Below are 17,909 nucleotides of genomic sequence, written 5' to 3'. Positions count from 1 at the left end.
GAGTTGATGGGTGCAGCACACCAACATGGCACATATATACATATGTAACAAACCTGCACGTTACGCACATGTACCCTAGAACTTAAAGTATAATAAAAAATAAAAATAAAAAAATAAAAATAAAAACTGATACATCCCAGAAGACTAATTTGTTCAATTGTCTCCTGTCTGCAGAAATACGCCAAGACTTTGGCAGGGTTTTCACAGTGGAGGAAACAAGGTAGTTGACACCTTCTAGTTAGCCAACTTGGATCTAAAATGTAAAGGCAAGTGAGATTTGTTTTCCCTAAATCTTTCTTTAAGACAGCATATCAGTGTCATTCACCCTCCCACTAACTTTCCTTGAAAACACGCAAGACTGGTACAATAGACTTTAGTGATCAAGGTTCCTCCTTTTTATATTAGTACAACTGGAAAGTGTGACGCTACCTCTATGTGTGTAATGTAGCACAAAGGTATGCTCACTGAGGCATACAACTAGAATGTGTCAGTTCAGAGGAGGAAAAGTCCTCTCATCCCTGGCAAAATAGTTTACACTAAAAACTATAACTATTTCCAATGCAAGATTTACTAAGTGATATACCTGGGGGGCAAGTGACTTCATGTTCCAATAAACACCTTATTGCATGGGGTCTAATTTGATATACCCACTTTTTAAAGGATAAGGAATTTTTTAGCTGTTCAAAAGCTAGGCAATTTGTGACCATATATTCCCTAACGTAGAAGATTCCGTTGGATTCACTTTTATCACCAAGATCTTATGCTGTTGAAAAAAAAATTGTATGAGATGCTGCTACTTTGATACATAAATGTTTTGTTTTTAAAGAAACAAAGATATTTTTCTATGTCTACTAGTGAAAAGAAAGGAGATTTTTCTGTTTCTACCAGTGAAAAGGCTATGAGCAGAGCTGCCATTCGTTGACTCTTGTTACTTGAGTAGGTGCCTGTAAAGAGCCAGGTGGTGTTTATGCAGATGACTGAGCAAGTTACAATGTGTTCTTCCTTTTGGATAAAACATTAGTGTATCAGATGTGACAAATCAGATGTTCATCTTCCGCACTTCTGCATTATTTTACATTGAGAATTAGATGATGTGCTGGCTTAGCTTTTTGCTTTTGGTTTTTTTTTTTTTTTTTTTCTTGAGAATAAGTTCATAAATAAAGTTTTCTCTACACTCTGCATAATCATAGTCTCACAGAATAGCTAACTGGCTAGTTATTATGATAATTACACCTATATCTGTCTTATAGTGTGCAAGAGTTAAAGCACATGCTCTGGGATAACAAAAACACACCATTCATACACTCTAGGAGCTATTTAACATATTATCAATTCCTACGCTCTTATTGTCAAGGGAAAATGTGGTCTTCCCATAAACATTTTGAGATGAAGCATCTGACACTCCAGTGTCCAACCAGGAAATTAGCATTTACTGAGCACCAAAATGAAAGACTCAAAACAAACTTCTACTTCCATTCCAAAGGGATACCTGAAGTAGACTTTACGTTTAAATTAAATGTTTAAAGAGCCTGAAAATAATTTTTAAATATTCAGATAACATTCCCATCTATAGAATCTGCAGGAGTCTTGCACCCATTTAGCATTCCCATGCTTTCAGATCACTCTAACTCCCCTTGGCTGCTCTCCAGAAAAGATTTTCCCAAGAAAAGACATTTGGAGGTTCCCCGTGAACACATATTTCTAATGAAGACAACTGAAAAATGTATGCTGCTTTGTGTATTTTATTTTAACTTTTTAGAGACAGGTTTCCCTATGTTGCCCAGTTTGGCCTCGAACTCCTGGGCTCAAGTAATTCCCCTGCCTCAGTCTCCTGAGTAGCTAGGACTACAAGCACATGCCACCACGCCTGGGTTGGTATCTTTATATTGAGAGCTTCTATTATGAACAAGGACAGCACTCTGTCACTAGTGAGAAACTAATAGAGGAAGGCAAGTGAATGGTGTGAGGTTTCCTAAAAGTTCTATTAATGCTCTTGACTCATGCATCCTTTCAAAAAATGTTTATTTTCTATCATATGCAGTCAAGATAAGACCTTTCCAGGAGGGAACACTGAGGGAGGAGATATAAATGCCATTTTTTTCACTTCTCTCATCTCCAAACCTCTGCCACATGATCATTTTCAAAGTCTAGTCTCTTCTACCTCCTGAATATCTCTAATCTACTCTCACTCCCCTTTCCACTGATATGGATTTTGGCCCTCTTCATCTGTCAGAATTATTACTAGAGCCTCCATTTTCCAATTCATTCTATTCACTAACAGTTATGGAATTCCATAATCATTTGCGGGGCATGCTATAAATAGTTTGCTCCTGATCATAAAACTACGAAGTTTGTAAAAAGACTTTACCAGTGCGAGAATTGAGTGAAAAGCATATAATTTGCTCCGTACAAAATTTGGAAGAAACTTTCCCAATGTGGAAATTGAGTGGAAATGATATAAAGAGGCTGGATTTAAACCTAGGTCTATCTGACCGCCGAATCAGTACTATATCCACTAGACAACACTGCTATTGTTTTTTGAACTTCAGCTGTGAATTCAACACTCAGGTGGACACACTGCATGTATCAAATTTAATTCTAACAGAGCTTTATATGGTCTCATAGCATCTTCTTTATACCTTCCTTATAGCACATTTATGATATAATTTATAATATAGTTGTTATCCATGTACAGTGTATTTTCCCCTACTCTCCACAATATTGGTTCCTTTAAGGCAGGAAAGATAATATTAATCTTAATATCCCCTCAGAACCTAAAAAAGTGCCTTATATATGCTAACCATTCAACAAATTATGACTGAATAAATAAACTCATAATGGCCATGGGTAATTCAAGAGCTGTTTCAGAATTATCATCATAAATATACTCAATATTATAACATTGATAAAATCAGTGAGAAAATAGAGAATATTGGAATAACTAATTGCCTTAGAATGTTATATTAATTTGTATTGCTGCATAACAAAATGCCACACAATTAGCTTCTTAAAACCATCTACATTTATTAATCTTCAGTTTCTATGGGCAGCAGTCCAGGCATGGCTTAACTATGTCCTTTGCTCAAATCTCACAAGGCTGCTACAGTCTAGGTGTCAGCCAGGCTGTGTGCCTTTCTGGAGTTCACATGGTTATTGGCAGAATTTAGTTCCTTGTTGTTGTCATAGGGCTGAGGTCCTCACTTTTTTTCTGGCTATCAACTGAAAGCCAATCTTAGCTCCTAGAGGCCCTGCAGTTCCGTGCCCTGTGGCCCCCTCACACATGACAGTTTATTTACTTCTTTAAGGCCAGTAGAATAATCTGCTAAAACTAAGTCCTATATAATCAAGGGAGTGATTATCCCATCAGCTTTGCTGTCTAATATAACCTAATGAAGGGAGTCACTGGCTCATCATGTTTACAGGTCCTCACCAATGCTCGAGAGGAGGCAGTTCTACAGGGCACATACACCAGGGAATGTTGAAGGCCATCTTAGAATTCTACCCATCACTGTGGGGTCCCCAGAAGCAGATCCTGGGACAAGAATTGATGTGAAAGTTATTTATTAAGAAGTTTTCCAAGGAAAAACCAGTAAAGGAATGGAGAAATGGGCAGCAAATAAAAAAAAAAAAAAGAAGCAAGGATGCCAATATCTAGCAAGTTCCCATGGGAGCTAAATTTAGCTCAATTCTACAGTGAAACTCAACAGTTTGGGTTATGTCTAAGGGGTGCAATGATGAGGGGTAAGGAAACTTGAATATTACATTCTTGTCCCTATTAGGTATTGGTATCAGGGCTATCTCCAGAGCATATAAATTCCCACTTCAGGCATCCACAAACAAACTCACAGCCATAGCCTATACTCAACTTTCTCACAAAGCAACGCAGATGCTAGCTGTCAGGAATGAAAACTTCTGGGAGTCAAAATAAACAAAAATGATTAAGGGATTTAAGAAAATAATAGTGGGGCATTGACATTATCTGCTACATGAACTTTTTGTAAAAGTGTGTAAATATCACAGTGAAAGTTACATCATTTTGTTGTAAAATATATATATATATGTAATTAAATATTAAATAAATAAAAATAAATAAATAAATATTAAAACTTCTGGTTTTAATAACATGGCAGGCTGAGTTAACATGGACCCCCCACACACATTCACACTATAGCCATATAGAAATGCTGAATAAATTAACTGGCAACCAATGAGTGAGGAAAGATCTAGAAAGGAGGAAGTTGAAAGAGATTCTTTAAATCTCTGTATGAAGCCTTGAGCTATCCTCAACCTGAATATGTGTAAAGTCTATCAGACTCAAACAGAAAAGCTCTGAGACCTGAACTATAGTATATATCACACATGGAAGCACATAAGCCCATAAGCTTATGAAAGCACATAAGCTATGAAAACCAGAATAGCACAGCAAAGTCTGTGAAAACTAAACTGACATTGGAACCAAGCCCAACTAGACCAGGTCAGAACTTACAATGTAAATCCAAGGTTGATTTCTTGCTTTTAAAAAAACAAAGCCAGTCTCCAAAAGGATTTAATAAAGCCCAAACTCATAACACAGTATTCAAAATATCTAACACACAATTCAATATTACTTGATGTAAAGAATCACTAAGAAAATCTAAACAACTGAAAGGAAAGGTCAATCAACAGACATCAACATTGAGATGATCCAAATGTGGAATTATCAAACAAAAATCAGTTTGACAGCTAGTATAACCATGCCACAAGAAGTAAGGGCAAATAATCTAGAAACAAATGGAACTATAGTCTCAGGAAAGAAATAGAAGTTACAGAATAAAAACTTTTAAAAATCTACAACTGAAATATACAATAAAAAAATTTAAAATTCACCAGAGGGACTTGACTCAAAGGCCAATGAAAGAAGAAAGTCAATGAACATGAAGACAGATTAGTAGAAATTATTCAATCTGAACAATGAAAGGGAAAAAATGGTCAAAAAATAAACAGAGCCTCAGAGACCAATGAGATAATATCAAAGGTCTAACATTTATCACACTGGAGTTATAGAAGGAGAGGAAAAAAAAGAATAGTGCAGAAAAGTATTTGAATAAATAATGGCTGAAAATTCCCCAAATTTGGTGAAAGACATAAATTTACAGATCTGAAGAATCTCAGCAATCACAAACTGGATAAACATAAAGAAAACCACACCCAGATATATCATAGTGAAACTCCTAGAAATCAAAGATAAAGTTTTAAAATCTTGAAATTAACAGGGAAAAATTACATTACATATGGAGGAGGAAGAATTTCAATTACTGCAGCTTTCTCATTGGAAACTATGGAGTCCAGAAGACAGCAGCATAACATTATTTTCAAGTACTGAAAGAAATAATTGTCAGCCTAATCCTGTATCAAAAATATCCATCAGAGTGAAGGCAAAATAAGGACATTCTTGAATGAGGGAAATATGTACTTTGAAAGAAATGCTAAATAAAGGCTTACAAGTGGAACGAAAGCAATAACAGAAGAAAACTTGGAAGGTCAGTAATGAGGAAAGAGCAACATAAATTGTAAATACCCCAGTAAATAAATTAGAATATTATTTGCCTCTTAAGTTTGTTATAATACGCATGATTGCTGAAAGCAAAAATTATAACACTATTTCAAAATAGGTTGATATGATACATATGACAACTACATCAAAAATGGGAAAGTATAAACTGTCCTAAGATCTCTTCATTTTACCTAAAGTGGTAAAGTATTAATTCTAAGTAGATTGTGTAAAGTTTGATATGTATATTGTAAGCCCTAGGATAACCACTAGAAGAAAAACTATACCAAGAGATATACTAAAACAAATACTGCAGACAAATGAGAATGGAATTCTAAATGTTCAAACAAATCAAAAGAAGGCAAGAAATGAAAAACAAAGGTAGGAAAAACAAAATGAATGGACAGAAAACTAACAAAATAGTAGCCTTAAATCCAACTATACAAATAAGTACATTAAATGTCTGTGGTCTAAACATACTGATTAAATAAGAAAGAGATTATCAGATAAGATTTGAAAAAGAAAAAGTCAACTATCAGCTGTCTAAAAGAAATCCATTTCACATAATGGTGAAAAACAAACCAAAAAAAAGGCTAAAAATAACAGAATGAAATAGCATATACTAGGAAAATACTAATAAAAGAAATGCTGGAATAGATGTATTAATATTGGACAAATTCAGAATCAGGAAAATTACGAGTGACAAAGAGGGAATTTACATAATGATAAAAGGCTCAATTCACCAAGAAGATGTAACAATTTTAAATATCCATGCACCTAACAATACAGCTATAAAGCACATGAAGCAAAAGCTTAATAAAATGAAAAAGACACACAGAGAAACCCACAATTATAGTTGGTGACTTCAACTTACCTCTATCAGTAACTAATAGAATAAGCAGACAGAAATGCAGCAAAAATATAGAAAGTTTGAATATTATCAACTAACTTGACCTAATTGACAACTATAGTCTACTCTATCAAACACAATAGAATACACATTCATTTCAAATGCCTTTAGAATATTCCGTAAGTTGGACCACATCCTTAAATTTTAAAGAATTAAACTTATCCAAACTATCTGCCGTGGTCATAATAGAATTAAACTAGAAGACAATTAGAGAAATATATCATTTCCCCCAGATATTGGAAATAAAATAATGCGCAATTAAATAATCAAAAAAAAAAGACTCAAGGAAAATTCAAAACACTTTGAACTGAATGAAAAATAAAAATACAACATATCAAAATTTGTGGGATATAGTTAGAACCGTGCTTAAAGGGAAATTTATGGTATTAAATGTGTAGATCAGAAAATAAGAAAGGTCTCAAATTAACGCTTTAAGCTTCCACCAAAAGAAACTAGAAATGAAGAGTAAATGAACTCAAAGAAAGGAAAGAAATAACAAAGAGAGAAAGGTCAATTACACTGAGAAGAGAATAACAAAAGAGAAAATCAATGAAACCAAAAGCTGTTACTTCAGAAATATTAAAACATACATAAAACTCTGGCCAGGTTCATTAAGAAAGACAGAAGGCACAAATTACAAACACCAGGAATGAAGCAGGAGATAACACTTCAAAACCCACAGACATTAAAGAATAATGAGGGAATACTACAAAAAAAAAAAAAAAACTCTATTCATATAATAAATTTGACAGCCTAGATGAAATGGAACAATTCTTTGAAAGACATTAACTATCAAAACTCACTCAAAATATAAATAGATAACTAAGGGGTCCTATATTTATTAAATAAATTAAATTCATAGCTAAAATATTTCCAATGAAACAAACTCTAGAACTAGAGGGTTTCACACATGAAGTCTACCAAATATTTAAGAAAAAATTAATACTGGTTCCACACAATCTTTTCCAGAAAAAATAATGCTTTCCAGCTCATTTTATGAAAACATCACTACCCTGACCCCTAAACCAGACAAAGACAATACAAGAAAAGAAAGCTACAAATCAATATCCCTCATGAATACAGATGTAAAAATTATTCAACAAAATTTTAACAAATCAAATTTCATCAATATATTTTAAAAAACACATCGCAACTCAGTGGGGTTTATCGCAGAAATGAAAGACTAATTTACTATTTGAGAAATATACAGTGTAAATCACCATATTACAGGCTAAACAAAAAAAAAAAGCTACATGATCATATAGGCAGATACAGAAAAAGCATGTGAGACAATTCAACACTCATTCATGATATTTTAATTATTAAATACAAAAACCTCTTAGCAAACTAAGAAGAGAATGGATCTTCTTCAATCTGATAGAGAGAATATACAAAAAACCTATAGCTAACACCATACCTAATGGTGAAAGACCAAAAGCTTTCCTCCTATGACTGAGAAATAAGCAAGAATATCCAGTCTCACCACTTCTATTCAATATTGTTCTGGAAGTCTTAACAAGCACAGTAAGATAAGATAAACAAATAAAAGACTTTTAAATTAGAAAACAAGAAATAAAACTATCCCTATTCAAGATAACATGTGTATCTACATGGAAAATCCCAAGGAACAAGGGACCCCAACCCCCAGGGCCACTAACTGGTACCATCCATGGCCTGTTAAGAACCGGGCTGTATAGCAGGAGGTGAGCATCTGCAAGGGAGAATTACTGCCTGAGATCTGCCTCCTGTCAGATCAGCGGTGGCATTAGATTCTCATAGGAGCAGGAGCCCTATTGTGAACTGCACACACCAGGGATCTAGGTTGTGAGCTCCTTATGAAAATCTAACTAATGCCTAATGATCTGAGATAGAACAGTTTCATCCAGAAACCTCATGCCCATGCCCATCCATGAAAAAATTGTCTTCCACAAAACCAGTCCCTGGTGCCAAAACAGTTGGGGACTGATAGTGAGGAATCTACCAAATGCTCTTAAAGCAGCAAGTACACTTCATAAGGTCACAGAATATAAGGTTAACATACAAAAATCAATCATTTTTGTATATACTAGCAATGAACAACTGAAAACCGAAATTTTTAAAAGATACCATTTACAACAGCCCCCTAAAAAATAAAATATACATAGATCTATATGCTGAAAACTATGAAATACTCATGAAAGAAGGCTTAAGTAAATAGAGAGGCACTCAATTTTCATGGATTAGAATATCCAATATAAATAAGATGTCAATTTTCCCCCAAGTAATCTAGATTTAACACAATAGCAATTAAAATCCCAGAGAGATATTTTGCAGATATAGATAAGCCTGTTCTAAACTTTGTATGGAAAAGTAAAGAAACTTCAACAGTTAAAACAATTTTGAAAAAGAATGAACCAAGTTGGATGACTCACATTACCCAACAGTAAAATGTATGATAAAACTATATCAATCAAGACTGGTAAAAGGTGAAAGGACAGACACATAGATCAATGAAACGTTATAAAAAGTTCACAAATACATCCACATAATTATGGTTGGTTGATTTTTAATAAAGATGGAAAGGAAATTCAATGGAGAAAGGGTGATCTTTTCAACAAATGATGCTTAGAACAATTGGATATCATATACAAAAAAACTGAACTTCAGCCTTAACCTAATACCACACACAAACGTTAGCTCAAAATGTATCAGAGGCTTAAGTGCAAAATAGAAAAATATGAAACTCAGAAAAGAAATGTAAACATCTTCATGACCTTCGGTTAATCAAAGAGTCTTTTGATAAGACACCAAGTGATCAGTCCATTATAAAAGAAAAATTTATAAATTGGACTTCATCAAAATTAAAATATATTGTTCTATGAAGAAAATCATAAAGAGAATGAGAAGACAAATCGCAGATTGGAGGAAAAAAAAATCTGTAAATCACATACCTGATAAAGCATTTGTTTCCAGAATATATTTTAAAAACTCACAAAACTCCGCAAAAAGAAAACAATCAACTTCATTTTTAAAATGGGAAAAAGATATGAAGAAAAATCTGAATGTCTAATAAACACATGAAAATAAATTGACATCATTAGGCATTATGGAAACACAATTTAAAACCACAATGAGATACCAATTAGGCATTATGGAAACACAATTAAAAACCACAAGGAGATACCATTACACACTTATTAGAATGGCTAAAAAGAAAACAAAAAACAAAAAACAATACCAAGTGCTGACAAGGACACAGAGCAACTGGCACTCTCATAGATTCCTGAGAGGAATGCAATATGGTCCAGCCACTTTGGAAAACAGCCTGGCAGTTTTTTATAAAATTAAACCTACACTTATCATATGACCTAACAATCCCACATCCATCTGTTGTACTCAGCTATTTTTAGGGTATTCATCCTAGAGAAATGAAAACTTATGTTCACACAAAAACCTGTACATGGATGTTTAGAGCAGCATGGTTGCTACAAGTAGAAACCTGCCAAAGAAAGCTGTCCTGCCTAGGGCTCTCTCTCCTCCTTGGGGAAGGTCTGCATCCAGTGACTAACCAATGTGGGGGTATAGCCTTGGCCTCGTTGCTTTAAGACAGACAATTTTGCACAGGCATCCCAGTTTCAGGACTCTCTGTAAGATCAGTTGCAATGTCTATTGTGACTGAATCATAGTTCAACTTTTCCCTTAACCCAATTATTCTTCCCTCACCATTCACAGGTATGTCTCCCAAAACACCCGCCAAAAAAACTTTCACACACGAATCTCAGAGTCTCAGAGATTGTTTCATGAGGAACCCAATTCGTAACATGGTAAAATTAAGTTTACCTCAAGTAAGGGAAAGATAAGAATGGGATTTAGAACAAGAATAAGAAAAAGTTAAGCTAATATTGGTGCTTGTTATTTTTATAACTGTTTTAAATGTATGCATGTCTTCAGCAGACACTCTGATATATGCTATAGTAATTCAAGCCATATATCTCTGACAATTATGTAGTAATTCCAAAAATTCATAAAATATGTAGGTAATAATCTGGCCTAGGGGCAAGGTGGGAACCTTTAAATATTGAAATGCCAGATGAAACAGTCTATTGTACTCAGCTATTTTTTTCTCTGAAAGTCACTTGTAAAAAAATTTTTAAAAAAAAATATATATATATATATACACACACATATATTTAAAGTTTAGGCCAGACTTAGTGGTTCACACTTGTAATCCCAACACTTTGGGAGGTGGTGGCAGGAGGATCTCTTGAGCCCAGGAGTTCAAGACCAGCCTGGCCAACATAGTGAGACTCCTACCTTTACAAAAAATAAAATAAAATAAATAAGCCAGACATGGTGGTGCATACCTGTAGTCCCAGCCACTCAGGAGGCTGAGGTGGGTGCATCTCTTGAGCCCAGATGACTGAAGCTGCAGTGAGTTGTGATCACACCGCTGCACTCCAACCTGGGCAACAGAGCAAGATCCTGTCTCAAAACATACATACACTATACATATACATATATATATATATGGTTTAGGAAACATATACATATATATACATATACATATATATATATATATGGTTTAGGAAACAAACTTTAGTTCTGGAACAAAAGCAAATAGTAAAAAAAGAATATTTTCACAAGACCAAAAGGATAAAGATTTTTCTAACATAAGACTTCCTTTTCATTGGGGCTTTTACAGCAATTTGAAAGAATAATACTATCAAAAAGAAGTATACATTGTATTTCTCATATATTATCTAATGTTATTAATTAAATGTTTTTAGTTATGAATCACCATGTTGCATGGCCACAACATAATAATGAGCCTTGATTTTACTGTTTTGGCTACTTTAAATGTCACTTCAGACCATTCAAATTAGGACGGCAAGCCCAGAAACTGGTGAGAAAAAACTGCTATCTCACAACCTTACGGAATTTGAAGAAGCTGTTAGCCATGGGAATCATCAAGGGACAAATTCACCCCCTGCCTCTGTGCCTGACTCACAGATTCTCAACTAGCTGAGGACACTTGAAAAAGTCTGCTAGATGAGAAAGTTCTTTTTCTCCTTCTTACGTGTGCACGTGGACACATACAGACACACTCACGTTGCTTCAAGTTCACAAGCCTGCAGCAGAATGGGCCTGGAGAAAGGAGATGATCTCTACAAGGCTATATATAAAAGTTGTCAAAAAAAAAAAAAAAAAAAAGAAACTGGCCACAAATACTGAACTTCCAGGAGTGCAGATACGGTGAGGGACAGATTAGCTAAAATTCTGTGTTTGCAGAATAGATTAAACATCAAAAAGAAAAGCAGAGACCCCAAAAAAATTCTCATTACAGTAAGACTTTTTGTTTAGTTTTTATTTTTAATGCTTTCCCACAGAGAATAGAATATGAAACCAAGAAGCCCAATCTTAACTGAGAGAGAGAACATTAAAGGGCATAAGAAAGAGAATTGAAGATTTATTCAATGGACAAAAGATTGAAGAGCTTTGGTGGGTTTTGTGTTTTGTTTTCTTTTTTTTTTTCTAGAGGATGACTTAAACTACAGCAGCCTGAGGGAAAGAGTAAAAAGTCTTGGATAAAGGCTAAAACTACTAAGAAATCTTGGGCCAGAAAAGAGGAATTGCTCTGCAGTGGCAGCCAGAGGCAGTTTCAAGGATTGCCATCTGCTTCCTAGGATTGGAGCTACTTCAGCAATTGTTTCTACGCCTATGTTCAAAAACCAAGGCAATGTCACCAATGAGATTTGGATTATCCCAGGAAACCAGAACATTTGGGTCTGCCAGCACTAGGTAAATGACTACCATGTAAATAAAGCATACTCTGTCCAGATCTGCTTGTCTTGCTAAGGAAACAAAAGCCACATCTCTTGCTTTCAAGAAGTTTGCTACCCTATAGAGGAGAAAAAAAAAAATCTATATGGGTTAACATACGATTTTTAAAAGGCATAAATGTATGTCTACAATTAACTGTTGTATAAAATGTAAGAGCTAAGTACTTGAGGGAGATAAGAGAAAGCAAGGATGGAACAGTTATTCCAGTCAGACTATGACCAGAATCAGGTTTAAGAACAATGGGTAAATGTTTCCCAGGAGACATAAGTTGTACACATTTGTCTTGAAAGTGGTAGGCGTCATGGTTCTATGGAAAAGAATAAGAAGAAGATATAACCCAAAAAAACTGTCACTTAGCCAGGCATGATGGCACACACCTGTAGTCTCAGCTATTCAGAGACAGGTGGAAGGATGCTGTGGTTCTATGGAAAAGAATAAGAGGAAGATATAACACACACAAAAAATATTGTCACTTAGCCAGGCATGGTGATGCACATCTGTAGTCTCAGCTACTCAGAAACTGAGGTGGGAGGATGACTTGGGCCCAGGAGGCAGAGGTTGTAGTGAGCCGAGATAGTGCCACTGTACTCCAGCCTGGGTGATAGAGCAAGACTCTGTCTCAAAAATATGTATATATATATTGTTACCTTCTAGAGTTCCAAGGTAGAGATAAGGAGAGTGTGCTTGAAATTTGCATTGCTAACACATTTCCTAAGATGTATTAAAGAAAAAAAAGTACAGTTAAAATGGGAGTCAGTGAGAGGTTTAGCAGTTTTCATTTGGTAAATGAATTAAAGAATTAATTGAAAAGGGGCAGCGTTAGGTGGAATTCAGGCAAATCAGTTAAAACTATCAAGAACCATGGAGAGTCTGAGATTTTACCTTACTTGCAAGCTGACGAGTTAGCCTGCAAAAGTCATGAGATCCTATATCAGAGATAAAGGGTTTAATTACTCGGGACCCAGCAGGCCACATGAACATCAATTTGCTTTAGCTACACTTCCCACCCAAGTGCCATGGGGGCGATGCAGAAAGGGCCCCGTGTATACTGCACATGCAGTAGGTTTGCATCACAACTGAGAAATGCTGAACTTACAAAACCTGAATCTTTTATAATAGGCAGTAAGCAAACCTGTCTGACCTTACTCCAGAGGAAGACATTATTTCATTATACAGGACAGTAAGCAAATCTACATCCTTGAAAAGATGATCCAGAACAAAAAGACACTTGTTTCTGCTCACCAGATAGAAAAAAAAATGCAAAAGACCTATGGAGAATTTTCTCCAAACAAGTGGAGGATAAAAAGGCCTACAGAATGAGTGCATGTAAAAACAATAATTAAGAGATGAAGGACTATCACAGGGCAGTAAATACAATAAATGAGGGGGAAATAATATAGCTTAAGTAAGTGAGAAAAAGTCAAGCAAAACTATTCTGAATTAGTTATCTGTTGCTGCATAGTAAAATTACCCCCAGAGCTTAGTGGTTTAAAACAATAAAAAATTATTTTCTCACATAGTTTCATGGGTCAGGAATCTGAGAGCAACTTACCCAGGTAGTTCTGGTTCAGGTTCTCTCATGAGGTTGCAGTCTAGAAGCTGGCTGGGATTACAGTTATCTGAAGGCTTGACTGGGACTAGCAGATCTACTTTTAAGCCAATCATTCATTCACAGGCCTGGCAAGGTGATGCTGGGTGATGTCAGGAAGCTTCAGTTGTTGACCATGTAGACCTCTGAATAGGGCTGTGTGAGAGTCCTCTGACATGCAAGCTGGCTTCCCACAGAGCAAATGATCCAACAAGAGAGATCAAAGAAGAAGTCACAATGCCTTTTATGATCTAGTCTCAGAAGACTTCCTCTCACTCCTGCCATATTTTATTCATTAGAAACAAGTCACTAAGTCAAGCTCACACTCAAAAGAAGGGAAATTAAGCTTCACATGCTGAAGGATGGAATATCAAAGACTTTGTGGATATATTTTAAAGCCACTACACAGTCCAAGTTTAAGCATCTGGCATGATGATGGAGAATATTATCGATAAGCAAAAATTGCTATCACTATTAGTGAGACTGTAGTTGAAACAAGAGACAGGTCCTAGAGTAGAGTTAGAAGAGATGACATAATATACCCAAGTTGCAAAATTTCTGTATAGGCATACCTCAAACCTGTGGGTTTGGTTCCAGACCACTGCAATAAAGAGAATATTGCAATAAAGCAAGTAACACAAATATTTTGGTTTCTTGGTGCATATGAAAGTTACGTTTATGCTATACTGTAGTCTATTCAGTGTGTAATAGCGTCATGTCTAAAAAACAATGTATATACATTAATTCTAAAATATTTTATTGCTAAAAATGCTAATGATCACCTGAGCTGTCAGCAAGTCATAATCTTTTTGCTGAGGATCTTGACTCAAAGTTGATGGCTGCTGACTGATCGGGTGGTGATCACTGAAGGTTAGGGTAGCAGTTGAAAATGTATATATATATATGTTGAGACAGGGTCTCACTTTGTCACCCATGCTTGAGTGTAGTGTTATGATCTGGGCTTACTGAAGCCTTCGCCTCCCAGGCTTATGCCATCCTCCTACCTCAGCCTCCCAAGTAACTGGGACTACAGGCACACACCACGACCCCTGGCTAATTTTCATATTTTTTTCATAGAGATGGGATTTCACCTTGTTGTCCAGGGTGGTCTCGCACTCCTGAGCTCAAGCAATCCACCCATCTTGGCCTCCCAAAGTGCTGGGATTATAAGCATAAGCCACTGCGCCCAGCTGGCTGTAAGAATATTTTAAAATAAGACAACAGTGAAGTTTGTCACATCAATTGACTTCTCCTGTTATGAAAAATTTCTCTGTAGCATGTGTTGCTGTTTGACAGCACTCTATTTATAGCAGAACTTCTTTTAAAACTGGAATCTGGCTGGGCACGGTGGCTCATGCCTGTAATCACAGCAGCACTTTGGGAGACCAAGGTGGGTGGATTGCTTGAGTCCAGGAGTTCAAGACTAGCCTGGGCAACATGACGAAACTCTAAAAAGAACAACATCAACAAATACATATACACACACACACACACACACACACACACAACTTTTAAGTGTTTTATTTAAGGAATATATTTTATAAGGCTTTAGCTGTCATAAGTCAGGAGCAAAATATATTTTTCTGTATATATTATAGAAAATATATATTCTATATATAATATTTATATATTTTCTATAACATATAAAATGCAGTTTATATAATAGAAATATAATATATATTTTGTATATTATATATACTTTCTATATATAATATATACTAGCGAGAGAGAGAGAGAGAATGGTGAATTCTTCCCAGAAGATTTTCAATTTATTTTGCCCAGATCCATCAGAGGAATCCTGACTTACGACAGCTAAAGCCTTATCAAATATATTTCTTAAATAAAAGACTTCAAAGTAGGACTGGGCTCAGTGGCTCATGCCTGTAATCCCAGCACTTTGGGAGGCCGAGGCAGGCAGATAACAAGGTCAAGAGTTTGAGACCAATCTGGCCAATATGGTGAAACCCCATCTCTACTAAAATACAAAAATTAGCCGGGCGTGGTTGCCTGTGCCTGTAATCCCAGCTACTCAGGAGGCTGAGGCAGGAGAATTACTTGAACACAGGAGCAGAGGTTGCAGTGAGCTGAGATCGTGCCACTGCACTCCAGCCTGGGTGACAGAGTGAGACTCTGTCCCAAAAAAAAAAGACTTAAAAATCAAAATTACTGCTTGATTCATGGGATGCAGAATAGATATTGTGCTGGCAGGCATGAAAACAACATTCATCTCCTTAGACATCTCCATCAGAGCTCTTGGGTGACTAGGTGCATTGTCCCTGAGCAAGAATATTTTGAAAGGAATCTTTTATTGAGTAGGAAGTCTCAACACTGAGCTTAAAATATTCGGTAAACCATTATGTAAACAGATGTGCTGTTATACAGGCTTTGTTTTTCCATTTATACAGCACAGGCAGGGTAGTTATAGCATAATTCTTAAAGGCCCTGGGATTTTTCAAATGGTGAGTGAGCATTGGCTTCAACCTAAAGTCACCAGCTACCTTAGCCCCTCACAAGAAATCAGCCTGTCCTTTGAAGTTTGGAAGCCAGGCATTGACTTCTCCTCTCTAGTTATGAAAGTCCTAAAGATGGCATCTTCTAATATAACACTGTTTTGTCTACATTGAAAATCTGATATTTAGTGTATCCACCTTCATCAATCATTTTCTGGATAACTTGCTGCAGCTTCTATGGCAGCACTTCGTGCTTCACCTTGCAGTTTTAAGTTATAAAGGCAACTTCTTTCCTTAAACCTCATGAACCAACGTCTGCTAGCTTCTAACTTTTCTTCTACAGCTTTCTTACCTCTCTCAGCCTTCAGAGAACTTTCACAGAGAATTAGGGTCTTGCTCCAGATTAGGCTCCCACTTAGGGGAATGTTGTGGCTGGTCTGATCTTCTATTCAGACCAGTAAAACCTATTCAGACCCCTAAAACTTTCCCCCTATTAGTGATAAGGCTGTTTTTGCTTTCTTATCATTCTGTGTTCACTGGACTAGCACTTTTCATTTTCTACAAGAACTCTTCCTTTGCATTCACAACTTGGCTAACTGTTTGGTGCAAGAGGCCTAACTTTCAGCCTATCTCAGCTTTCAAGATGACTTTCACACTGAGATTAATCATTGCTGGCCTTTCATGTAAAGTGAGAGACTTGCAATGCTTCCTTTCACTGGAACACTTAGACGTCTTTGTAGGATCGTTAGTTGGCCTAATTTCAATATTATTGTGTCTCAGGGAATAGGGAGGGCCAAGAAAAGAAATAGAGATGGGGCAACAGCCAGTCAGTATAGCAGTCAGGACACACACATTTATTGGTTAAGTTCACCATCATACACAGGTGCTGTTTATGGTAACATGAAACAGTTACAACAGTAATGTCAAAGATCACTAACCACAGATCACAAGAGAAGATATGATAATAATGAAAAAGTCTGAAATATTATGAGAATTACTAAAATGGGACACAGAGACACAAAGTGAGAACATGCTGTTGGAAAAATGGTGCCGACAGACTTTTTGGTGCAAGACTTCCTGGTGCAGAATTGCCACAAACCTTCAATTTCTTTTTTTTTTTTTTTTTTTAAATGTAGTATCTGTGAAGCACCATAAAGGGAAGGACAATAAAATGAATTATACTAGTATTTGTTTTCCTGTTAAAATTTATATTTTTGCTCTTTCTTGATCCTTATCCTATCACCAGTATCTAGTCCTTTGTACATAATCGCAGAAATTTTATGGCTTTATTTTGATTAGACTATGATGCAAGATGATGTTCCCATAGCAATTTTTTTTTAAAAAACAAGCACTCCTGTCCAGACAGAGGGAAAAATTGATCCAGATGCTGAGGAGAAAATTGTGTTGATCTCTAACAGATATCTATTATACTGAGGTTACAATCAGTTCCTGGGTTTGTGGTCAAGGTGAAAAGCCAAAACCTTCTAATCTACGGCAGGATTCAATTTTCTGTATGAATTCATTCCTTCCAGGTTTATCGTTTAATAGCATCATGAAGATTATATCTGTACTCATGCAGATTTCTTAGGCAGAATATGAAATGACTGAGCT

The sequence above is a fragment of the Piliocolobus tephrosceles genome, chromosome 1, assembly GCF_002776525.5.
Source record: "Piliocolobus tephrosceles isolate RC106 chromosome 1, ASM277652v3, whole genome shotgun sequence".
Lineage (NCBI taxonomy): Eukaryota > Metazoa > Chordata > Mammalia > Primates > Cercopithecidae > Piliocolobus > Piliocolobus tephrosceles.
Note: the sequence above shows the minus strand (reverse complement) of the source record.